We start from the raw sequence: 26,724 nt of genomic DNA, 5'->3' as shown, positions 1-26,724 counted from the left end.
TCAAATCTTGCAGAAGGAATACCAAATTTGTAGTATCCGAGCAATAAAGGAGAGTGTGAAAATATTAAAATTGGTTATCCATCAAGGTATATTAATCATAAATTTTAATCAAAATTAGTAAGATGGAGACCAAGATTAAAAACGAAGTGAGAGTCTAAAAGTGAGTTGTAATGCTCACATACTCCCAACAATGACGCAAGATGATAGAACCCTTTATGGTACCTCTAGTCAGGTCTACATGTTTCGCGTCTAGTGGTCCAACCGGATCCAGCGACGCTTCATCAGGACCAACAAGAATTTTTAACTTCTCCAAAAATATTTTTATCTATAAGCCCAACTAGGGGAAGGAATACAAAGACAGTCACTTACTTTTTGTGTGTCTATGCTATGTCAAAAAAGGTCGCCCTAAAAATAGAAATCAAAGCACATGTAAAGCAAGTGTATTCCAAGTGAATCAAACAAATATAATAATTCTGTGCGTAGTTCACAAAGGAATATGTGCAAGTTAAGCTTACCATCCCCGGTAACAGGATAAGGCTCCTCGGAATCAACTGTCAGGAACTGGAACTGACAATCTATTATTATGGTAGTCGTAAAAAAATCAATGTTGACAATAGTCTTATTGCAAAAAGAACTCAGATCAAGTATCTACTCTAATGATCTAATGCATCTCTGGCAGTTAAAATCCATAGTGATGAGAATTATGTCACAATGCAGAGAAAACACAGTCATAATAAATATATATTGTTGTAAACCATTGTACTTAATGGATTAGTAAGGTGCATGGTGAAAATGAAACAAAACACTTATAACAAGCTTAAAATCAGTGCCCAATCGGGTGTTGTTATCACAAACGTGGTTAGAAGGTGTTGAAACTACGTTGGCAAACCAAATGCTGAAAAATGGGAGCTTAGATTGTAGTAAATAACCATCTAAATCAAGGTCCGATTGATACATCTAATTCAGGGTCCAGTTGACCTATCTAGTTGGCAAAGGCACCAGACTGAAGTCAATCATGGCGGGTGAAAGTCTGTCGGTCCGCATGAATTCGCGGTAAAAACAAAAAAGTTTCACTTACATTAGTTGTGTCGTTCGTAGGTTCTTTTACCTACCCGCCTGACAGCGTCCCCATGAACGAGTGGCTGGGCGCTCGGCGGGGTATTTATGTGTTGACGCGAGACCGGAAGGAATTACCGGCTTGCGCGCTTAGAGAATACTGAAAATAGAAAACGGACTATGTCAACAAGTACCTAGACATAAAAAAAGGACTTGGTCTAAAACGAGGAAACGATATCTCGTGATTATTCACATGTGTCGAAATGGAAGAAACAATCTGATTGCTCAAATTATGCTAACAAATGAGTACAAAAAGGAAGTTCGTCCAAAATATAGACAGTAGTGACAAGGACATCTCTTAATGTAGATATAATAATATTATAGATGGTAATAGCAATAGTCTAATGCAAATGAGTCTCTATTGGTATAAAGAAAATCTTAGTACACCACTAATAACCTAAAGAAAATTCCTTAGGCTAAGGGAATTAAGAAGAAAGTGTAGTCCACGGAATGTCATCGTTTAATCCCCGGATAGAAGTCCCTAATTTAAAGATCCAGCGTCGGAGGCATTCAAATGGACTCTCGGGGCTTTCAAAATCACCCACCAAAGGTCATCCGGGGTGTGCGGAGTATCTAAAAAGTGCGCACAAAGTTTAGTAGTGACCCTGTGGCATCTGATATTACTCCTATGCTCATTGATACGTATCTTAACCGGGCGTGTAGTCATCCCAATATAGCGTAGTCCACAGGGGCATGTAATCATGTAAATGCAATTCTTAGAATTGCAGTTTGTATGTTTTCTTAAATGCCACTTCCCTATAGGTTCAAGATCTAATGATGTTGTTTGTTTAGTCAGTTTGCACACATTACAGTTGCCACAGGGGTAGTGGCCTTGGACTGGGGGAAGATCCCACAGTGATCTTTGTGTAGGGATGTCGTAAGTAACCTGTGGACGAGTATGAACCACTATATCTTTGATATTAGAGGTGCGTTTGAAGGCATATAGTGGTTTTGGCATTGTCGTCCCACCACTCTCCAAAATTGACCAACGTTTATTGATTAATTTTTTTATGTCATTGGACAGTGGAGTGAATGTAGAGACACAAGTTATTCGGGTTTGAGGAGCCTTATCCTTGGTTGTCAAGAGACTTTCCCTGTGATTATTGTTTGCTCTCTTGCGTGCCACATTCACAAGTCTTTGTGGATAGTGTCGTTCATGGAGTTTTATTTGTAGAGCATTTGCTTGTTGATCAAAATCATGTGTGGAACTGCAATTGCGTCTAAGACGCAAGAACTGTCCCACGGGTAAGTTGTCTTTGAGAGCTTTAGGATGGTGACTCTCGAATAACAACAGACTGTTACGATCTGTAGGTTTGTGATACGTACTAGTTGCCAATTGACCATTATGATCAATGGTAATCATCGAATCAAGAAAAGGTAGGCCAGATGCTGATATTGTAGCCGTGAAATTCAAGTAGGGGTCAAGGGAATTCACCCAGGTAGTAAATTCATCTGCTTTTGACAATGGTCCTTGCCAAATGACCAATATATCATCTATATAGCGCCTCCATAGTTTTATATCAGTATGAAAAGGATTGGATTGAGAAAGAATATATTTTTCTTCAAAATCATACATGTAAAGGCAGGCCACACTAGGCGCGAAGGTACTACCCATTGACGTCCCCCTAATCTGATGAAAAAATTGTTCTTCAAATTCAAAATAGTTCTCTGTCAGAGCCAGAGTGGCACACTGCATGATGAAAGCTACAGGGGTGGATCGGGGTATAGCATATAGTAATTCTTTCCGGTCTCGCATCAACACATAAATACCCCGCCGAGCGCCCAGCCACTCGTTCATGGGGACGCTGTCAGGCGGGTAGGTAAAAGAACCTACGAACGACACAACTAATGTAAGTGAAACTTTTTTCGTTTTTACCGCGAATTCACGCGGACCGACAGACTTTCACCCGCCATGATTGACTTCAGTCTGGTGCCTTTGCCAACTAGATGGGTCAACTGGACCCTGAATTAGATGTATCAATCGGACCTTGATTTAGATGGTTATTTACTACAATCTAAGCTCCCATTTTTCAGCATTTGGTTTGCCAACGTAGTTTCAACACCTTCTAACCACGTTTGTGATAACAACACCTGATTGGGCACTGATTTTAAGCTTGTTATAAGTGTTTTGTTTTATTTTCACCATGCACCTTACTAATCCATTAAGTACAATGGTTTACAACAACATATATTTATTATGACTGTGTTTTCTCTGCATTGTGACATAATTCTCATCACTATGGATTTTAACTGCCAGAGATGCATTAGATCATTAGAGTAGATACTTGATCTGAGTTCTTTTTGCAATAAGACTATTGTCAATATTGATTTTTAACGACTACCATAATAATAGATTGTCAGTTCCAGTTCCTGACAGTTGATTCCAAGGAGCCTTATCCTGTTACCGGGGATGGTAAGCTTAACTTGCACATATTCCTTTGTGAATTACGCACAGAATTATTATATTTGTTTGATTCACTTGGAATACACTTGCTTTACATGTGCTTTGATTTCTATTTTTAGGGCGACCTTTTTTGACATAGCATAGACACACAAAAAGTAAGTGACTGTCTTTGTATTCCTTCCCCTAGTTGGGCTTATAGATAAAAATATTTTTGGAGAAGTTAAAAATTCTTGTTGGTCCTGATGAAGCGTCGCTGGATCCGGCTGGACCACTAGACGCGAAACATGTAGACCTGACTAGAGGTACCATAAAGGGTTCTATCCTCTTGCGTCATTGTTGGGAGTATGTGAGCATTACAACTCACTTTTAGACTCTCACTTCGTTTTTAATCATGGTCTCCATCTTACTAATTTTGATTAAAATTTATGATTAATATACCTTGATGGATAACCAATTTTAATATTTTCACACTCTCCTTTATTGCTCGGATACTACAAATTTGGTATTCCTTCTGCAAGATTTGATTCCACTGCTACTATTAGAGCAATACGGTTAAGAGCCCCCTTCGGGGAGCCCGTTAGGCCTTGCAGCACCGGCCTAACGAGGAGCTGTCCCAATGATGAAGCCAGCCATCCAATGCGATGCTTGAGGGCTCTTGCTCCTGTTGAATTAGGTTCCCCCGTTGTCCTAATTATTGGAACAGTGTACCTTTATTTTTCTAGGAACTTTGGTTGGGAGACTGTACACTGGACCACTAACCTCCCGGCCCCCCCTTTTTGTTTCTACTTGTATTTATTTAATTATGCATGAGTTAACACAAAGTTTGTAGTTTACCTGCTGAGGTCTGGATACTCTGCAATCACTGTCAAAACATAATTTCTACGAATTTAATTTTAGAATAGTTTGTGCATACTTGAGCATTTGTTTACTGTTCCAAGATGACCATTGGCACATAAGGACCAGGATGAAGTCTGGAAGCAGTGTGTAAAGAGCTGCTGAAACCTAGTGTAGGAAAGTACCATCTTGCCTGGCATGTTACCCCCATTTTTCACTGTATATATGTTGTTTTAGTCTATGTGTCACTGGGACCCTGTCAGGCAGGGCCCCAGTGCTCATAAGTATGTGCCCTGTATGTGTTACCTGTGTGATGACTAACTGTCTCACTGAGGCTCTGCTAACCAGAACCTCAGTGGTTATGCTCTCTCTGCTTTCCAAATTGTCACTAACAGGCTAGTGACCAATTTCACCAATTCACATTGGCATACTGGGACACCCATATAATTCCCTAGTATATGGTACTGAGGTACCCAGGGTATTGGGGTTCCAGGAGATCCCTATGGGCTGCAGCATTTCTTTTGCCACCCATAGGGAGATCTGACTATTCTTACACAGGCCTGCCAGTGCAGCCTGAGTGAAATAACGTCCACGTTATTTCACAGCCATTTACCACTGCACTTCAGTAACTTATAAGTCACCTATATGTCTAACCTTCACCTGTGAAGGTTGGGTGCAAAGTTACTTAGTGTGTGGGCACCCTGGCACTAGCCAAGGTGCCCCCACATTGTTCAGGGCAAATTCCCCAGACTTTGTTAGTGCAGGGACACCATTACACGCGTGCACTATACATAGGTCACTACCTATGTATAGCGTCACAATGGTAACTCCGAACATGGCCATGTAACTTGTCTAAGATCATGGAATTGCCACCCCAATGCCATTCTGGCATTGGGGAGACAATTCCATGATCCCCCGGGTCTCTAGCACAGAACCCGGGTACTGCCAAACTGCCTTTCCCGGGTCTCCACTGCAGGTGCTGCTAACCCCTCAGACAGGTTTCTGCCCTCCTGGGGTCCAGGCAGCCCTGGACCAGGAAGGCAGAACAAAGGACTTCCTCTGAGAGAGGGTGTAACACCCTCTCCCTTTGGAAATAGGTGTGATGGCTGGGGAGGAGTAGCCTCCCCCAGCCTCTGGAAATGCTTTGATGGGCACAGATGCTGCCCATCTCTGCATAAGCCAGTCTACACCGGTTCAGGGATCCCCCAGCCCTGGTCTGGCGCGAAACTGGACAAATGAAAGGGGAGTGACCACTCCCCTGACCTGCACCTCCCAGGGGAGGTGCCCAGAGCTCCTCCAGTGTGCCCCAGACCTCTGCCATCTTGGAAACAGAGGTGTTGCTGGCACACTGGACTGCTCTGAGTGGCCAGTGCCAGCAGGTGACGTCAGAGACTCCTTCTGATAGGCTCTTACCTCTCTTAGTAGCCAATCCTCCTTCCTAGGTAGCCAAACCTCCTTTTCTGGCTATTTAGGGTCTCTGCTTTGGGGAATTCTTTAGATAATGAATGCAAGAGCTCACCAGAGTTCCTCTGCATCTCCCTCTTCACCTTCTGCCAAAGGATCGACCGCTGACTAATCAGGACGCCTGCAAAACTGCAACAAAGTAGCCAGATGAATACTAGCAACCTTGTATCGCTTCATCCTGTCGGCTTTCTCGACTGTTTCCAGGTGGTGCATGCTCTGGGGGTAGCCAGCCTCCTTCTTGCACCAGGAGCTCTGAAGAAATCTCCCGTGGGTCGACGGAATCTTCCCCCTGAAACCGCAGGCACCAAAAGACTGCATCACTGGTCCTCTGGGTCCCCTCTCAGCATGACGAGCGTGGTCCCTGGAACTCAGCAACTCTGTCCAAGTGACTCCTACAGTCCAGTGACTCTTCAGTCCAAGTTTGGTGGAGATAAGTCCTTGCCTCCCCACACTAGACTGCATTGCTAGGTACTGCGTGATTTGCAGCTGCTCCGGCTCCTGTGCACTCTTCCAGGATTTCCTTTGTGCACAGCCAAGCCTGGGTCCCCGACACTCTAACCTGCAGTGTACAACCTTCCGAGTTGTCCTCCGGCGTCGTGGGACTCCCTTTTGTGACTTCGCATGGACTCCAGTTCACTCTTCTTCCAAGTGCCTGTTCAGGTACTTCTGCGGGTGCTGCCTGCTTCTGTGAGGGCTCCCTGACTTGCTGGGTACCCCCTCTGTCTCCTCATCCAAGTGGCGACATCCTGGTCCCTCCTAGGCCACAGCAGCATCCAAAAACCTTAACTGCAACCCTTGCAGCTAGCAAGGCTTGTTTGCAGTCTTTCTGCGTGGGAACACCTCTGCAAGCTTCTTCACGACATGGGACATCCATCCTCCAAAGGGGAAGTTCCCAGTCCTCTTTGTTCTTGCAGAACACCAAGCTTCTTTCAACAGGTGGCAGCTTCCTTGCACCCTCAGCTGGCATTTCTTGGGCTCCTGCCCACTCTCGACACTGTCGCGACTCTTGGACTTGGTCCCCTTGTCTAACAGGTACTCAGGTCTGGAAATCCACTGTTGTTGCATTGCTGGTGTTTGTTCTCCTTGCAGAATCCCCCTATCACGACTTCTGTGCTCTCTGGGGGTTGTAGGTGCACTTTACACCTACCTAACAGGGTCTTGGGGTGGGCTATTTTTCTAACCCTCACTGTTTTCTTACAGTCCCAGCGACCCCCTACAAGCTCACATAGGTTTGGGGTCCATTCGTGGTTCGCATTCCACTTTTGGAGTATATGGTTTGTGTTGCCCCTATACCTATGTGCTCCTATTGCAATCTACTGTAACTTTACATTGCTTGCATTACTTCCTTTTGCTATTACTTGCATAATTTTAGGTTGTGAACATATATTTTGTGTATATTTCTCATCCTCATACTGAGGGTACTCACTGAGATACTTTTGGCATATTGTCATAAAAATAAAGTACCTTTATTTTTAGTCTATCTGTGTATTGTGTTTTCTTATGATATTGTGCATATGACACCAGTGGTATAGTAGGAGCTTTACATGTCTCCTAGTTCAGCCTAAGCTGCTTTGCCATAGCTACCTTCTATCAGCCTAAGCTGCTAGAAACACCTCTTCTACACTAATAAGGGATAACTGGACCTGGCACAAGGTGTAAGTACCTCTGGTACCCACTACAAGCCAGGCCAGCCTCCTACACCTAGACACTACATTTAATAGAAATAATAAATAAATGGGAACATAATTCCACGAGTCCTTGTCCTGCAGCTCACCTTTTCTGTGTGTCTGGATCATCACATAGTCACTAAGTAAACCCATTGCAAAATTATGTCTGTCACCCAGCGGGGAGCCAGTGTCTAAGTTGGCTGCCCCATTGCCCCATGTAGTGGACTCTAGTAGGCGGGTAAGACGTGTGCTTGACAGTTTTACAGACCAATGGATAGAGGCCCTGGGCCAAAAATCCCAATGTATATATACACACTGTGCATGAGTTTTCTATTTTTTTAAGAACCTTGTCTGGCCAGCATCTAAATCTGTTTCAACAGCCAGACCAAAGCAGACTGGTGTAGCAATGGTGTTACTGGCCCTTTAGCTCCGTGATTGGGTAGTGGGAGACAATAATAATCGAAGTATAATGGGGCTCCCACACTTCTGGGCCCCGGTGCCTCTGCACCTGCGGCACTAATGATGGCTGTGCCCCTGGAAAAATACGTTACTTAAGTAACCGGTAGTTTCTGTGTCACACTGTAGATAGGACACATGGCCAAGGCCACAAAATAAAATGAGTGACACTAAGGCCCATATTTATACTTTTTGACGCTAAACTGCGCTAACGCAGTTTAGCGTCAAAAAATTTAGCGCCGTCTAACGCCATTCTGAAGCGCCATGCGGGCGCCGTATTTATGGAATGGCGTTAGCCGGCGCAAGCAGACCGGCGCTGCCTGGTTTGCGTGGAAAAAAACCACGTAGACCAGGCAGCGCCGGCGTTGGGAAAAAATGACGTTAGGGCGTCTTAAAATGGGGCAAGTCAGGTTGAGGCAAAAAAATCGCCTCAACCCGATTTGCGCCATTTTTTTACGACGCCCAGACGCCATTTGATGACTCCTGTCTTAGTAAAGACAGGAGTCATGCCCCCTTGCCCAATGGCCATGCCCAGGGGACTTGTGTCCCCTGGGCATGGTCATTGGGCATAGTGGCATGTAGGGGGGCACAAATAAGGCCCCCCTATGCCACCCAAAAAAAAGTAAAAAAATATAAAAAATAATACTTACCTGAACTTACCTGAATGTCCCTGGGGTGGGTCCCTCCATCCTTGGGTGTCCTCCTGGGGTGGGCAGGGGTGGCAGGGGGGGTCCCTGGGGGCAGGGGAGGGCACCTGTGGGCTCATTTTGAGCCCACAGGCCCCTTAACGCCTACCCTGACCCAGGCGTTAAATAGTGGCGCAAATGCGGGGTTTTTTGACCCGCCACCTCTTGGGCCTGATTTTTGCCCGGGAGTATAAATACGACGCATTTGCGTCGCCGTCATTTTTTTAGACGGGAACGCCTTCCTTGCATCTCATTAACGCAAGGAAGGCGTTCACGCAAAAAAATTACGCTATTTGCCAATACTTTGGCGCTAGACGCGTCTAACGCCAAAGTATAAATATGGCGTTAGTTTTGCGCCGAATTTGCGTTGAAAAAAACGACGTAAATTCGGCGCAAACGGAGTATAAATACGGGCCTAAGTCTTGATCACTCAGTCACTGCTAACAGTAGTCACGTCTTTCCATTTCTTTTCAATAACAGTTTTGAAGTGATGGTTTTGCATTGATGGTCTCTTAAACGGTTCCGAGCCTGCCTTTGCACTAGATATTTAACTCTGACTGGTACTTGGATATGATAATCGTGCAGTAGCTGCTAGATTCGAATTTCATGGCTGACTGGTAGATTACAAAGAAGGAAATGGATCTGTTATCATTGAAAAACAGAAGCCTCGACTTATCTTGAGCAGGCCTGGGTGCGGGTGACCGAGGAACACTGTGCAATGTAATTACCAAGGCCCTATCTTTTAAAACTTCATTTTCCTTGCCAACTGGGAAGATTGCCTGGAACTAAAACGAAACCTGTGCCATGCATAAGATATAGAGATCCTGCAGGCTGAGCTGACATTCAATTACTTTTCACATTTCAACTTTTATTCTCTCAAGTGGCACAGAATTAAATACAAGAAAGTACAAAACCATCGTGCTTCCTTCTGGAGAGAGCTTTCTCCTATAAATGTTAACTGTAACACTCTTAAGCTGGGTATGATGATGATGAGGGCAAAAGGATTTGCCACTGTAAAGTACAAGTTTGTCATGGACCAGGGACCCGGCAGCAGAATGGAGCAGGAGCATCAGAACCCAAGAACCGGACAGATCAGCACTAGATGGGTTATGAGCTACCAATAGACAAATTCTAGGGGCCTGGAGAGCCCCCGTTTGTCTCTGCCATCATGGAGACGGAGGGAGAGATGAGGCCGTGACAAGAGGGTGGAGGTGAAATGGGTGTTATGCCCCAAGTCCCATGCTTTTGCAGTGCCTCGTCTTGTGTTTCCAAATTAATTTATAGATTTATAAAGCAGGCCTGCTGCTTTCACTAGGTCTTGATTGCAACAGCGCATGTGCTGTCTATTGCGAAATATTGTTAGCTTACAGTGGGCTCAGATCCTGCCCATTGCTTACCATTGGCTGGCTTCATTGTCAGTCTCTCTCATTTGCTTGCTTTTTATTTATCAGTTTCCACAGATTTTCCTTCCTCTTCTTGTGTTTGCCCCTCCCTGGAGCATCAATGCATTCCACTGCTCATTGTTCAGACATTACTTTTTTTTTCTATTCGTTAATGCACTATACAAAAGTGCATGTTTTACAGCCGCCTCCCTTGTGTACTTGTTCCTCCTCCGTGTTCCTCTTTCTTACTCTCCCTTGGTGTCCGCTCACCTTCTGTGGTCCATTGGCAGCTTCTTTCCCCGTCTCCTCTGACTCACCATCAATTATCAGTTTGCACACCCAGCAGCTCTGTCCAACTGGATCAAGATGACCAGCCCGGCCCATCTGGGACCTCGGGACAGTCGGTTCCCCTGACACTGGCACATGCCACCACAGAGCCTCCCCCCTCAGGAAACACCAGCACAGCACCCACCCAGCGGAACCCTCCCTCCGTCCCCAGGACACGTCAAGCAGCAGTGTGTCCACCACGACAGGGAACCCAGGCAAACCAACCACCCCAAGAAAATCAGGGACCTGGGGGCAGTGGCAGTGGGCACACCATTCCGGGGACAGAGGCAGAGGAAAACAGGGGAACTGGGAGGACTGCTGTGCGACAGGGGGAGGACAGGCCCAGGGAACCCACTCTCCACGAGGCCCTCTCCAACATCATGGGAGCGTACCATCGTTCCCAGGAGACGATGGCAACTGTACTGGCCAACTTTCAGGAGACACAGCGGCTGCAGGAGGAACAGTATCTGGGGATCTTGGAGGAACTTAAGTCCATCAACACCACTCTGGTCACCATTGTAGGGGTGCTGAAGGACCTTGTGAACACCAGGAGGGAAAGTGTGGTACAACAAGGGGCCCCTGACACTAGCCTGGATGATGAACAGCCCACCACCTCCGCCGACGCTAGTGGACAGGATGCACCGCCACAGGAAGACGACAACAGCACCCCACCCCCGGCAGATGGAGAACCACCCCGCAAACGGTCCCTGAGATCCAGGCAAAGACAGAGAACAATGCCAAGACCCCCACCAGGAAAGGAGACCCCCCTGAATGTCATCCTTCTGTCCCACTTTGTCACCCTGTCCATCCATCAACTGCCCTAGCTCCACTTCCTGTGCCTCTTTGGACAATGCACCAGTGAAACAAATAGACTGGACTCTGCCATGGACATTCCTCCACCATCACCCCTGCCCATTTTACAACCCACTCCACTAATTAGCACTGAAATAAACACCCTTGAATCACAAAACAATCTGGAGTCAGTGCTTTCACAAATGTGTATTTGCAATAACTATGGAATGTAGCAATGTCAATTGTATTGTCAACATACCGATGTAGTACACCTCTAGTCCATGAGGTAATTTAGCAGAGTTCACACAGTGGGACCCACATCTGTGAAATAGAAAGGCAAAGTGACAAGTCAGGGTCCATACAGCGGGTGAATGTGACAGATTTATTCTAGTTCAAACAATAGTATGAGATGTGTGAGGCAGTGACATCTTCTTACCTGTGTCTCACTGGAAGTATTGCTGGATAACGTTGTTTCTGTTGTCGATATCCTCTTCTTCTCCCTCCTCTTCTTCACTGTCCACAGGCTCCATAGCTGCCACAAGACCTCCTTCTGGACCATCCTCCTGCAGAAAAGGCACCTCTCGTCGCAAAGCCAGGTTGTGCAGCATACAGCAGGCCACCATGTTCTGGCACACCTTCTTTGGTGAGTAGTAGAGAGAACCATCTGTCATATGGAGGCACCGGAACCTGGCTTTCAGGAGGCCGAAGGTCCTTTCAATCACTCTCCTAGATTGCCCATGTGCCTCATTGTAGCGATCCTCTGCCCTTGTCCTGGGATTTCTCACTGGGGTCAGTAGACATGACAGGTTGGGGTACCCAGAGTCACCTGCAAATGTCGAGGGACAACTGTTAGACACACACCAACCCTTAGGGACAACCCCAGACAACTAATCACAGGGTATAGGGTCCCTGTCCTCACCTATTAGCCACACATGGTGCCTCTGGAGTTGCCCCATCACATAAGGGATGCTGCTATTCCTCAGAATGTAAGCGTCATGTACTGATCCAGGTAACTTGGCATTCACATGGGAGATGTACTGGTTGGCCAAACACACCATCTGCACATTCATAGAATGGTAGCTCTTCCGGTTTCTGTACACCTGTTCACTCCTGCGGGGAGTACCAAGGCCACATGTGTCCCATCAATGGCACCTATGATGTTGGGGATATGTCCCAGGGCATAGAAGTCACCTTTCACTGTAGGCAAATCCTCCACCTGAGGGAACACAATGTAGCTGCGCATGTGTTTCAGCAGGGCAGACAACACTCTGGACAACACGTTTGAGAACATAGGATGGGACATCCCTGATGCAATGGTCACTGTAGTTTGAAAAGACCCACTTGCCAGGAAATGGAGTACTGACAGGACCTGCACTAGAGGGGGGATCCCTGTGGGATGGCGGATTGCTGACATCAGGTCTGGCTCCAACTGGGCACACAGTTCATGGATTGTTGCACGATCAAGTCTGTAGGTGACTATTACGTGTCTCTCTTCCATTGTAGACAGGTCCACCAGCGGTCTGTACACCGGAGGATGCTGCCATCTCATCACCTGCCCCAGCGGACGTGCCCTATGGACGAGAACAGCGAGCAGAGAGTCAGCCAACACTGAGGTATTACAAAAAGTCATTAGCACACATTTGTCAATCCGCAATGTGCCTGTTACTGTGTGTATGCAAGGCCTAGATAGGTGTGACACAGTTATTATTAATGCCATGTGACTCCCTGAAATGGCAGCTGCCTGACATGTAAGGTGGGACAAGGGGATATGATGTAACTGTGCTGGCGTTCTACACCGTCGCACTAGGCGGTTGAAGACTGCAGCGCAATCCTGCATTGGTTAACATTGGACCCTATGGGTCTGAGGAGCCAACGACGATGTACGCCGGCGGTGACGGTACGCACTGCCGCGGACGTGACTGCCATTTTCTGTCTGTTCACTCACTTGATACCTGACCTTCGGCAGGAGAGGACCTACACTGCAAGTGCTGCTGTGACCTCAGTCTGGAAGCGACAATGGCTCATGTGTCTGGGGAAAGGGCCCCTGCCTTCACTTCAGAGGACTTGGAGAAGTTAGTGGATGGGGTCCTCCCCCAGTACACGCTACTCTATGGTCCTCCAGACAAAGAGGTGAGTACACTGTGAGCATGCTGCATGGGCAATGCCTGTTTGGAGTGTTGTGGATGGAAGATACATGGGAGCCCTGCATGAGCGGACGGTGAGTGTATGTGCATCAGGGCAAGGGTGGGAACGTGAGCCAATGACTGTGACGGTCAGGACGGTTAAAGTTTTATCTTTTCCCCTGTACTATTCCTCTAGGTCAGCGCCCACCAGTAGAAGGATATTTGGCGTGCCATCGCCAAGGACGTCCGGACCCTGGGGGGTCCACCACAGACAGAGCACCTATTGCCGGAAAAGATGGAAAGACATTCGCCGCTGGAGCAAGAAGACGGCGGAGGCCCAGCTGGGGATGGCCTCCCAACGTGGGAGGGGTGCCCGTCGCACCATGACCCTCCTGATGTTCCGGATACTGGCGGTGGCGTATCCGTAGTTGGTTGAGCGCTTTAGGGCATCACAGCAGCCACAAGGGGGTGAGTACCGTCACATCCATCTGTCTCTGCGCACATTACGAGGTGTCTGGGTGGGGGAGGTGGGCAGTAGGTTACCCTAGGCCAGGGCGAGCTTTGTAAGCAAGGACCCTTTGTGAGGCAGGCTATTTGGCACCCCACCAGTGGTAAGAGCCATCTACACCTAGTCAGGCTCCTGTGACTTCCATGTGTGCAGCAATCGGGCATAGGCCTTGTACCCCATAGGCATGTGATTAATCTAGGAACTATAAGTGCATAGCGTAGTGCAGAGGGTTGCTGTGTCTGTAGTGTCCGCCAACGGTAGTGGTATTGCATGCACTGAACATGTCTTTCTTCTGTCTCCCCCCCCCTTTTTGTGGTCTCCCTGTTCTTGTGTGCAATAGCATCATCAGGCGGAGGAGCAGTGGCACCGGAGCAGGAGGGAACTGCATCCCACTTGGCCCTGGAGGGCGAGACAACGGAGTCTGAAGCCACCAATGGGACAGATGGCGAGGGGAGCTCCACAGCGGGGACAGGAGGTGACAACAGCGAGTCCTCCTCTGATGGGAGCTCCCTTGCGGTGGCGGGCCCCTCTGTGCCCCCGCATCAACAGGTACAGCTGCCACCCCCCTACCAGCACCGCCCTCCCAGCAGCCCCTCAGTGTGTGTCCCGTGGCCGCTCACCCAGGAGGGTGGGCATCTCCTTCGCCCCAGGCACCTCAGGCCCTGCCCCAGTCAGCCCTGCTGCCCTCAGTGAGGAGGCTATTGACCTCCTGAGATCCCTCACTGTTGGGCAGTCTACCATTGTGAATGCCATCCAGGGTGTCAAGAGGTATTTGGTATTTGCAACAAACAAATGCATACCTGGAGGGCATTCATTCTGGCCAGGCAGCCCAACAGAGAGCATTTCAGGCTCTGGCCTCAGCACTGATGGCAGCCATTGTCCCTGTGTCCAGCCTCCCCCTCCAACTTCCTCCACCCAGACCCAATCCCCTGTACCTCAGCCTATCCCAAGCACACCATCAGACCAGCATGCACACACATCAACACACAAGGGTGGCTCTGGCAAACATAAGCACCACACATCCTACAGCCACTCACACAAGCATCACACCCATGCACACTTACCAACATCCACTGCCTTCACTGTGTCCCCCTCCTCCACGTCATCCTCCTCCCTCCCTGTCTCGTCTCCACTCACACCTGCATGCACTACATCTTCAGCCACTACCTCCATCACCAGCACGCCTATCACCACACACCACTCACATGCACTCATCACCCCCACTACCATTCACACATCCCCTGTGTCCTCTACCAGTGTGTCTGTGAGCCCTCCTCACAAAGTACACAAACGCAGGCACACACCCACCCAACAGCCATCCACCTCACAACAGCCTCCAGCCCATGCACCTTCACCAAAATTTCCGCCACTCTCAAACCCACTCCATCTACCTGTCTCAGTGTGTCTAAAAAACTTTTCCTGGATAATATTGACCTCTTCCCTACACCCCCCCCGTCCGTCCCCTAGGGCCAGGCTTTCCATTTCCCAACCCAGCACCTCAGTCACAACATCACCGGGCACAGTGGTGCCAGCAACTGCGGGCTATTGGAGTGCGCCAATCATCAGGGCTACCAGTGTGCCACGGAGCGAGGGCAAGGACATTCCGCCACCTGCTAAACCAAAAAAGTTGCCCACATCCCAGAGGGAGAAACTGAAAACACCTGCCACCAAGGGCTCAGGGAAATTGAAATGGGATAGTGGCAAAACAGCAGCGCCACAATCCAAGGTGGGGAAGGGCCAGAAAATAAAGGGCACATCAGGAGAGGGCATGGTGGTACTGACAATGGGACCAGTTCTGTCCACGTCAACGCTAACCTGTACGGCAGAGAAGACCGCCACATGCACCACCACCAGCACCGCTGTCATGGAGCCCGCCACCAGCACTGCAGTCACTGAGCCTGCCACCAGCACCGCCACCACAGAGCCCGCCGCCAGCACCGCAGTCACTGAGCCCGCCACCAGCACCGCCGCCACAGAGCCCGCTGCCAGCACCGCAGTCACAGAGCCCGCCGCCAGCACCGCTGCCACAGAGTCTGCCACCAGCACCGATGCCAAAGAGACCGCCGCAAGCACCGCTGCCACAGAGACCGCCGCAAGCACCGCTGCCACAGAGACCGCCGCAAGCACCGCCAGCGGCCCCGCGACATCCTTAGCCAGTGGCACCAGCGCAGACATGCCTGCCATCCCCAGTGGTCAGTCGTCCGAGCCTGGTGGTGAGTTCCAGGAGCCTGTGTAGCTTCCATGATGCACCACCTTCAGTGGAGAAAGGCATCCACTACCTCAGTCCTTGGCAGGATGAAGCACTCTGGGCACCAGGCCCCCTCCAGAACCAGTGGAGAAAGGCATCCACTACCTCAGTCCTTGGCAGGATGAAGCACTCTGGGCACAAAGCCCCCTCCAGAACCAGTGGAGTATCACATCCACTACCTCAGTCCTTGGCAGGATAAAGCACTCTGCGCACAATGCCCCCTCCAGAACCAGTGGAGAAAGGCATCCACCTGAGAGATTGTGGCTTTGCACTCCCCAGAATGCAGCAGTGGGCAAACCACCCACTGGAGAGACTTGAGAGACTGTGGCTTTGCGCTCCCCAGGATGCAGCAGTGGGCAAACCACCCACTGGAGAGACTTGAGAGACTGTGGCTTTTCACTCCCCAGGTTACAGCAGTGGGCATGGAGCCCCCTCGTGGAGCAGTGGCATCGTGAACTCATCCGGTGAGGGCACCCCCTTCCCTTCCCCTTGAGGCGCCTGTTTCATTTTGATCAGATGCCCCTGCAGTGTTCTCTCTGTTTGAAGTCCGGTATCTAGTGTGGGCCTCACCCATGAATTTTGGGCCCAGTGGTCCACGGACAATAATTGGTGCACTATCCGAACTTGTGTAGTTGGTGTACATATTTGTATATACTGTATTTAGAGTTTTGACTACTGTTTTTTTCATGATTACAATCGTTCAACTCATTTCCTTTTGCCCTTGTGTTCTTCCGGGGAGGGTGGGGGGATGTAAATGTAATGTTGCAGCATGTATTTGTGTGTATGTTGTTGTGGGTGAGGGTGGGGGTGGGGGTTTTACGTGATGCATGTGTGTGTCACTCTCTTTTCCCTCCCCCTCCCTGTGTTGTAGGTGCAGTACTCACCGTGGTCGTCGCCGCTGTCTTTGTTGCTCCTGATAGAGGAGCAGGAATACCATCGCAGGAAGTATCTGGAGTTCTGGCTCCATGGCGTCCTGGTTCCTCGTGGGGTGTGGAGAGGTGAGTGTTTTCCTTTCCAAGTCCTGTTTCCGCTGTGTTTTTGTTCGCCTTGGTTCCGCCCCAGAAAAGGTGGCGGATTGGCCTCTCATAATAGTGTGTCCGATACATTGTCTTCCGCCTGTCTGTTGGCGGTGACCGCCGCGCTGTTTGTTTGTACCGCTGTGGCGGTCGGAGTGTTAAAGTGGCTGTCCATGTTGGCGGTTTCCGCCACGGTCGTAATCCCATTTTTTTTCCGCCGGCCCGTTGGCGATATTACTGCCGCTTTAACACTGACCTCCAGGGTTGCAATGAGGGCCTTTGTTTTTTTTGCTCGTAATGCATGCTCTTTTTCGGTTGGCTCATATGGCTGCTTCTATCGAAGTATCTGATAGTCCATACTAGGTTCTATTTGCAGTACTTGCGCTATTCACATGAATTAAGATAAGGATACCAAATTTTAGCATCCAATTTCAAATTCTGTCACATTTACAAAGTTTTTAAAATATTTTCCGTTTTCAATTTTGCCTTTTATATACATATATATATATATATATATATATATAAATATATATATATATATATATACTTTATTAATCTGCTAATGCTATTTAATTTTTTTTTAATTTGAGGAACCCCTGAGTATCTGTTGCAGATCCCCAAGGGCCCACAAACCACAGGTTAAGGAAAGCTGGTTAAGAAGATTAGATTAAAGAGTACAGTTGGCTGTATGGTATAATTGCCCCCCTTGCCACTATGAGGTTGTGAATGTTCCACAACAGGCATCGCTGCATTTGAGCAAGTGTTTTCCAGGGTAGAGAAAAACAATTCTCTTTCTCCAGGCCTCTATCTCTAACATTCACTTTTAGAGAAAATGGCACATATACCATTCCCCAAGTGGGTACACTTTTCCCGCATGTCCCCTTCCTAATTTTGCTTCTTCCCCAGTAGGCCTATTTACTAATAAGTGGCATACCGAGAAGAGTGGTTCTGGGGACTACAATCCCCATGAATCACCAGAGGTGTCCGCATGCCTAGGATGATGGTCTGTACTATTAATGAAAATGTTGGTGGAGCTATCCACTCATACCCCTTAAATGTTTATTGATTTTTACTTATCATCCGGGAGCCAGGAAATGCATATAAATATATGGCACATTTCACCCAAGCACTCCTGGGCACACATATCCTGTGCATCCATCCTCATTTTTTCCCCATAAAAGCCTATTCGGCATTGGTGGTACATACGGAGTGGTGGTTTAAGGGACTACAACTCCCAAGATCCACAAAAGGTGGCAGCGAGCTGATGACGCTGCCCTTGGTGCCCGATCAGAGTGTTTGTTACATGCACCCTGATCTTAGTGGGGTGTTTTGAGATATTTGGCAATGACGGCACACAGGGAGTAGTGGTTCATGGGACTACAACTCCCATGAATCACCATAGGCGGCAATGTGCTGATGACGTGGCCCCTGGTGCCCGATCAGTGCTTTCGCTTCACGCACTTTGACCTGAGCAGGGCGTATGCACCTCCCTCTAAGCCTCTGTTCAAGCGGCTGGGAGTAGGATGGAGAAGGTGCACTGACAGGGTGCTTCCTTTGATGAAGTAAGTGCAGGGTACGACAGCACAAGATGTGGCTTTCCTTCCCCCTGCCTGCAGAGATCATCCACAATACCCTGTAGATGTGCTGAGATGCTATCTTTGATTAAGCAAGTACATGTGGTGGGAGGCGGCAGTGCAAGATGTGACTTTCCTCTCCCCTGCCCGCAGTGGCCATCCATTATACCTCTTGCGTGTGGTTATGGACTCGAGCGCATGCATGGCATTCTGGACATTTTGCGGTCATTTACAATTTTGGGGTGGGGGAGAGCCTGCCTTTCAAGATGAATTTTATGTTGTCTGAGGCATGTTTCCTTTCCCTGCACGCAAACTTTCCAACTTATAAATATATCTCCCTGTCATCTGCAAGGTTACTCCGTATCAACATATCCATGCATCATGGAGTACATTAGGGATTACGATCACAGAGAGGGCAATCACCTGACTGGGACACTAACAGAGATGCACCGATGGTACGAAGGTGTTTTGGGAATTCGAGGCCTCGGTTTGATGGGGTGTAATGAATAAGACATTCTGATAAGATGAGGCTACATGCCCTACAGATTCCCAGTACTTTCTCCTGCCTAGGACACAGTACTAACTTCTATCATCTAAATACTTTCTTGACATCTTGAGCTCTAGGCATAGTATGAGCCACTATGTATGCATTTTTCTGTTCTCTCCTTCTGCAGTGTGTGACTACAAGGGGCATCATCCTAGCCCCAGACCAGAGGCCCGTACCCCTATAATTTAGGGTAAGGATATTGTATGATGTCAGCTGCAAGACTTTTTTAGTTGAATCTGCGATAATGTCACCCTTTTTTATTAATGAACATAGATAATTAGCAATTTGTGATGAAGAGCACCCTAGTTCAATGAATTATGAAGTACATGTTGTGTTGTATCAGCACTTGTCTAAGCACCTGTGTTTGCAGTGGTTTTCTGTGTTCTCCACTAAGCATGTTCACTCATCTAGTTTGCAGTGTTTACTAGGAACTGAGTATTCTTTGTTATATCTCGGTATTATCTTAAAACAAAAAAAACGGGCATCGATCAGTCTTCTTTGCCACTCAGGTAGGCCTTGAATGTGTGAATATCATATATTCCTTTTCACCTGTGAGGTAGAACAGTAGTCTGCTCACCCATGCATGATTAGGGATCCTTAGCCCTGAGTTATGCCCTAGATGAGGTTAGGCTCATTGTGAGGGAAGAAACATGTTGGCTTATTTCGAAGACGGGGTAAGTCATTGAACTCATGGGTACCATCGATGTATGTTTTTAACCTTACCAGTGGACACCATTATTAAAGGTGAACTACACTGGTAGCCCGTTAGGTATTTTAAAACTCTACTGGATCCCACTATTATCCCGCAAACCTTTTTTAAGAACCCCCTCTTGGTGTAGTTCACCATGAGGTTAAGTCTACCCTGTCCTACCAAGGTGGGGATAGGTGGTCTGTGATGAAGCATAACATGACTAAGTGTGTGAGACCACCTATTCCATAAGGAGGAATCCCCAGCATATACATCAACACAAAGAGTCTCAAGAAGAGACAACGAGCAGTGATAAGATCACAATTAATGTGATTGTGGCCATACCGAGTAATCTCATTTTCTCCACCCTTTTTCTATATATTGTCTAGATTTAGACAACGTTATACTTATAATTAAAAAATAATATTTAAAAAGTGTAAAAGCGGCTTTCAATTTTTTCACTGTCTCAGTCTTTTCTTTGCTTGAGCAAAGCAAATTCAAAAACAGTCTCTTCAAAAATAAAAACTTAAAATTGATCAAGAGTCTCTTATTTACAAAAATTCAAAAGTTCCCTTTAAAAGTTCAATTGTCCCTTATAGTAAAACGTGATAATTGCTAATTAACACTTCAAGCAAACAGTGTCTCTGTTTATCAAGCGACAATGAGATTTTAAAGTTCAGTTCCAAAGCAATTTCAGGCTCCAAAACATTTAGCGAATTGTTAACACAAAATGCAACAAACTCCCATTCATCAGTAGTGAAATAAGTCCATTCAGGAACAGAGTATCTGGGACTTGGCGCTCTTTTTCTCTTTGACCTCCTTGGCACACGACCTTCAGTTTCACTGTCACTTTGACTCAATTCAGCAATAGGAGGAGACACTTTTATAACTGACTCTGGGTCTTTCTCGGGCCACTGATCTCCGGAAATAACTCTTTTCTCTTGCATGATTGGGGTTCTCAACGTGAGCTAGTAGGAGTCACCTGACCGTGTCTCAACCCTTCTGTATCTTCAACTGCTATTAACATGCTCAGAGTTTCACCAGACCGTGCATGCTTTGTGTTAGCCACTTGTTCAGTCCCCACAGCTTGGCTAACCTGGACCCTTTCTCTAACTGTAATTGACTGTTGGAAATGGCCCTTTCTGTAGGGTTTTCCCTGTCTTTTTGGCTTCCGAACTCCTGTTTTTGATCTTTTGCTGACTTTTGTTTTTGTTCTGGGACCACAACTGTCCAAACTCATGAATGACACCAAGCCCATATTGACTGTCAGTGAAAAGTGTCACCTTGAGCTGTTCAGAAACACAGCATACTCTATTATGAGCAATCAATTTGGTTACTTGGGCAGAAAAGGCCAAGAAGCTTCTAGCACACCTGAGACTGTTCAAAGTGCATAAGCAGCTCTCAGGGAACCATCAGAATCTCTGTAAACAGGAGCCATCAACAAAAATGAAATAGTCATTTTCTTCCAAGGGAACACCTTGAATACCAGGTGTTCGTGTGATGCACAGTTCAGTCACATGAAGACAGTCATGCTCAACCTCATCTTCGTGGTTACCTGCATTTTCAGCAGGGTGTGGCAAAAGAGTAGCCACATTCAGAACATTGCATCTTTTTATATTGACATTAGAAGAACCTAAGATTATTTGCTCATCAAATCAAATCATTAGCATTTATAAAGCGCGCTACTCACCCGTGCGGGTCTCAAGGCGCTAGGGACAAAGGGGGTGGTTATCGCTGCTCGAACAGCCAGGTCTTTAGGAGTCTCCGGAAAGCGGAGTGGTCCTGGGTGGTCCTGAGGCTGGTGGGGAGGGAGTTCCAGGTCTTGGCCGCCAGGAAGGAGAAAGATCTCCCACCCGCCGTGGAGCGTCGGATGCGAGGGGCGGCGGCGAGTGCGAGGCCAGAGGAGCGGAGGGGGCGGGTGGGGACGTAAAAGTTGAGCCGTCTGTTGAGGTATTCCGGTCCCTTGTCGTGGAGGGCTTTGTGTGCGTGGGTGAGAAGTCGGAAGGTGATCCTTTTGCTGACTGGGAGCCAATGCAGGTGTCTCAGGTGTGCGGAGATGTGGCTGTTGCGGGGTACGTCGAGGATGAGGCGGGCTGAGGCGTTTTGAATGCGTTGCAGGCGATTTTGGAGTTTGGCGGTGGTCCCAGCGTAGAGGGTGTTGCTGTAGTCCAGGCGGCTCTTGACGAGGGCGTGGGTCACGGTTTTTCTGGTGTCGGCGGGGATCCAGCGGAAGATCTTGCGGAGCATGCGGAGGGTGAGGAAGCAGGCGGAGGACACGGCGTTGACTTGCTTGGTCATGGTGAGAAGGGGGTCCAAGATGAAGCCGAGGTTGCGGGCGTGGTCTGCGGGGGTCGGTGCGGTGCCGAGGGCCGTGGGCCACCAGGAGTCGTCCCAGGCGGATGGGGTGTTGCCGAGGATGAGGACTTCAGTTTTTTCAGAGTTCAGCTTTAGGCGGCTGAGCCTCATCCAATCTGCGACGTCCTTCATACCCTCTTGTAGGATGGTCTTGGCGCTGGCGGGGTCCTTGGTGAGGGAGAGTATAAGTTGGGTGTCGTCGGCGTAGGAGGTGATGATGATGTCGTGCTTGCGTACGATGTTAGCGAGGGGGCTCATGTAGACATTGAAGAGTGTTGGGCTGAGTGATGAGCCTTGAGGTACGCCGCAGATGATCTCAGTGGGTTCTGAGCGAAACGGAGGGAGGTAGACTCTTTGGGAGCGGTTTACGAGGAAGGAGGCGATCCAGTCCAGGGCCTGGTCTTGGATCCCGGTGGAGCGGAGGCGGGTGATTAGGGTACGGTGACAGACGGTGTCAAAGGCAGCCGAGAGGTCGAGAAGAAGGAGGGCGACTGTTTCACCGTTGTCCATCAGGGTTCTGATGTCGTCTGTGACTGAGATGAGGGCGGTTTCAGTGCTGTGGTTGGTTCGGAATCCGGTCTGTGAGGGGTCGAGCAGGTTGTTGTCTTCCAGGAAGGTGGTCAGCTGTTTGTTGACGGTCTTCTCTATTACTTTGGCTGGGAAAGGCAGAAGGGAGATGGGGCGGAAGTTTTTCAGGTCGCTCGGGTCAGCCGTAGGTTTCTTTAGTAGGGCGTTGACTTCGGCGTGTTTCCAGCATTCGGGGAAGGTAGCAGAAGAAAAAGAAGAGTTGATGACGGTCTGGAGGTGCGGGGCGATGATGTTGTCGGCTTTGTTAAAGATGAAGTGCGGGCAGGGGTCCGAAGGGGCGCCAGAGTGGATAGAGTTCATGATGGATTTGGTTTCTTCCGTGCTGATGTGGGACCAGTTGTTGAGGGTGATGGTCGGGGATGTGGGTTCGGTGGTGTTAGGTTGGGTCTGGTGTCCGAAGCTGTCGTGGAGGTCGCTGATCTTGCGATGGAAGAAAGTGGCATAGCGGGTCAAACAGGCATTGGTTAGGTATTGGATCTTAGTATGGGTGAGCAAAATCCCCAGAGAATGGGGGATAAACATGTTCAGTGGGTGGCTCATAACAATGATTTTGCACTGTTTGATACAGACGCTTAATGAGGCCAGGGCTCTTTGACAGCCTGGCAACGCTGCAGCTACGGGACCAAGTGTGAATGAAAAATGTGCCACAAGCTTGATTTGCATTTCCATGTAACTGTCAAAACTGGGAACGCACATTCATCCGTCTCACAGCAAAACAAAGAAAAACATTTGTTGTAATCGGGCATTCCCAGAGCTGGGGCTTGGCATAAGCTTCCTCTCAGCTCAGTGAAAGATTTCATACATTCGTCATCAAATGGTACTGGATCAGACACATCCTTGTGTGTCAATCTCTGTAATAACTTGGGGATTCATCTGTATGATTGTTGAAATTCTCTCTTGGGACACCTTCCTTGCACCTTTCTCTATCAGTGATCTAACTATCGGACTTCTTTTTATGGTACTGCAACTTTGCTGGGGAATCTTTGGTGCTCATTCTGTGGCCGCTGCCAAACTCAAACCGCCCCCTGACCGCTGGTGCCATCAGGACATCGCTGGCCGTATTCCGACTTCACCGCAGGGCCGTGGGCCGAAACAGTGTTTCCGCCCTCTGGCCCTGCAGTGAAGAGGGCCTTATCATTGACGCCGGCTCGGAATCAAGCCTGCACCAATGTGGCAGTGCAGCGGGTGCAGCATTTCGGGCAGTGAAATGCTTGACGGGGCTGTGCATGGGGGCCCCCAGCACCCCCATGCCACCAGCTTTTCCACAGCGATGTGAACCGCCATGGAAAGGCTGGCGGAATGGAACTCGTAATCCGCCAGGAAGCGCTGCATGCAGCGCTGCCCTGTAAGATTACAACTGCCGGGACCGACAGGCTGGAGGACGTCTTCGAGGTAGTGGTGTCGGTGGTATTCCAGTGATGTTTCGGCCGCGGTCAGAATGTGGCGGATCGGACTACCACTACCTCGGCGGTCCGAAAGTCACCTCGACTCTGGCTGTCTGGTATGTCCAAGAAAGCTATTGTATCTCTTCTACAGGCTTCTCGAGTATTTGATGCAACTAAAAGGTCGTCAATATGCTGCACTAAGACAGAATGCTGTTGCATTTTAAGGGACTCCAAGTTCTTCTTCAAATTCTGATTAAAGATTGATGGTGATTCCGTATACCCCTGAGGAGTACCACACCATGTTAAAATACGACTGCCGACTTTAAAGGCAAAGATGAAGTGGCTTTCCTCATGCAAGGAAATGGAAAAGAACGCTTTCCACAAATCAATGACTGTAAACCATTCTGCTTCACACGGGATCTGAAATAAAATCACTGATAGATTTGGTACCACAGGAGAACATGGAACGACATTCTTGTTTACTATTCTCAAATCCTGAACTATGCGGTATTTTCCATTGAGCTTCCACAATCCTAAAATAGGGGAATTACAAGGGCTTCCCAAAGTTTCCTTCAGAACACCTTGCTCAATCAGACTCTCAATCAACGGTGTTATTCCTGCAGCTTTCTTGGGTGTCATGTTGTATGATGGTATCCTCGGATACACAGCATTTGGCTTCACTGTTAATTGTCTGGATTAACTCCTTTTATGAGACCTATATTTTATCCTGGAAAATCCCAAGCCGCAGGAAGAACTGTTTCCTGCAATTCTTCGGGCAAATCATTACATGTCATCACTGGAGACCTATATCTTTTCCTGGAAAATCCCAAGCCGCAGGAAAAACTATTTCCTGCAATTCTTCGGGCAAATCATTACATGTCATCACTGGGTACAGTGAGACGAGTGGGTACTGTTCTACAATTTTATAAGGGACACCTTCTTCCTCATTTGTTTGCATTTCTGTCAGAGTCACCAGATCCTCGGGGTCTGCGCACGTTCCCAACATGTCCACCACAAGACAGCTCCAATACTCAGAGTCTAAGAGAGTCCAAGTGGGGAAAAGGGGATCAGGTAGGGAACAGCTGGGAAGGAGACCTGTAGGAAGCAAAAGGTTAAAACACACAATATCAAGATTATATCATATTAATCTTTACTAGACTATGATTCTAAGCATTGTCATATTGTAACCATGGATAACTTAAGCATTGACTAAATAACTAGGCCTCAAGACGTCTGGTTACCTGGGAAGGAATCAAGAATAATTAATACAACTTCTCAATGAACCTATTAAAGAAATGTTACACATTGACTAGAAATATAAGAACCCTCTAGAATGATGTTTTCAAAATCAAACATGGTCTTTTTGCATGAGGACAAGAAAATAATCTAAATGTTTTCTGGAACACAATAGGAGTTGTATTAAGGGACTTATACACATTTAATGTAACATCTAGAATTGTAACACTTAGTTTTAAATGCAGAAACATGAATCACGCACATTGCTGATTTCCACAAGAATATGCAAATGCCATGAAATGATTGCGCACACTGCAAGCGATCTGAAACATCAAGTTTTAATTGCAGGAGTGAATCGCGCGTCTTGCTGATTCGAATGTCACCTTCTAAATGCCAAGAAATGGTTGCGCACAATGAGTATCAAGAGTTAAACACAGGGAATGAATCGCACGTCTTGACGATTCAAATGTCACCATGTAAATGTCAAGAAATGATTGCGCACAATGCGTATCAAGAGTTAAATGCAAGAAAATGAATTGCGTGTCTTGCCGATTCGAACGCCACCATCTAAGTGCCAAGAAATGGTTGCGCACAATAAGGTTCAAGCATCAAACACAAGGAATGTATCACGCGTCTTGCCGATTTGAATGTCACCATGTAAATGCCAAGAAATGCTTGCGCACAACGCGTATCAAGCGTTAAATGCAAGGAAAATGAATCACGCGTCTAGCCGATTCAAATGTCACCATGTAAATGTCAAGAAATGCTTGCGCACAATCCGTATCAAGAGTTAAATGCAAGAAAATGAATTGCACGTCTTGCCGATTCGAATGCCACCATGTAAGTGCCAAGAAATGGTTGCGCACAATGAGTATCAAGCATTAAACACATGGAATGTATCACGCGTCTTGCCGATTCGAATGTCACCATGTAAATGCCAAGAAATGCTTGCGCACAATGCGTATCAAGAGTTAAATGCAAGGAAAATGAATTGCGCGTCTTGCCGATTCAAATGTCACCATGTAAATGCCAAGAAATGGTTGCGCACAATGAGTATCAAGGGTTAAACACAAGGAATGAATCGCGCGTCTTGACGATTCGAATGCTACCATGTAACTGCCAAGAAATGGTAGCGCACAATGAATTTCAAGAGTTAAACAGAAGGAATTAATTGCGCGTCTTGCTGATTCAAATATTGACATGTAAATGCCAGAAAAACCAAGAGCACATTCACACGCACAAGGTAAAATCTCTCAACATGAAAATTAGGCCCAAGAACTCGGTTGCCTTCAAAAACGGGATCGGGGGCCCAGCCCGACCTCCGTCTT

This window comes from Pleurodeles waltl, chromosome 12, assembly GCF_031143425.1.
Source record: "Pleurodeles waltl isolate 20211129_DDA chromosome 12, aPleWal1.hap1.20221129, whole genome shotgun sequence".
NCBI classification, from domain to species: Eukaryota; Metazoa; Chordata; class Amphibia; order Caudata; family Salamandridae; genus Pleurodeles; species Pleurodeles waltl.
The sequence above is the reverse complement of the archived record's forward strand: the minus strand, read 5'-3'. Positions refer to the sequence as shown.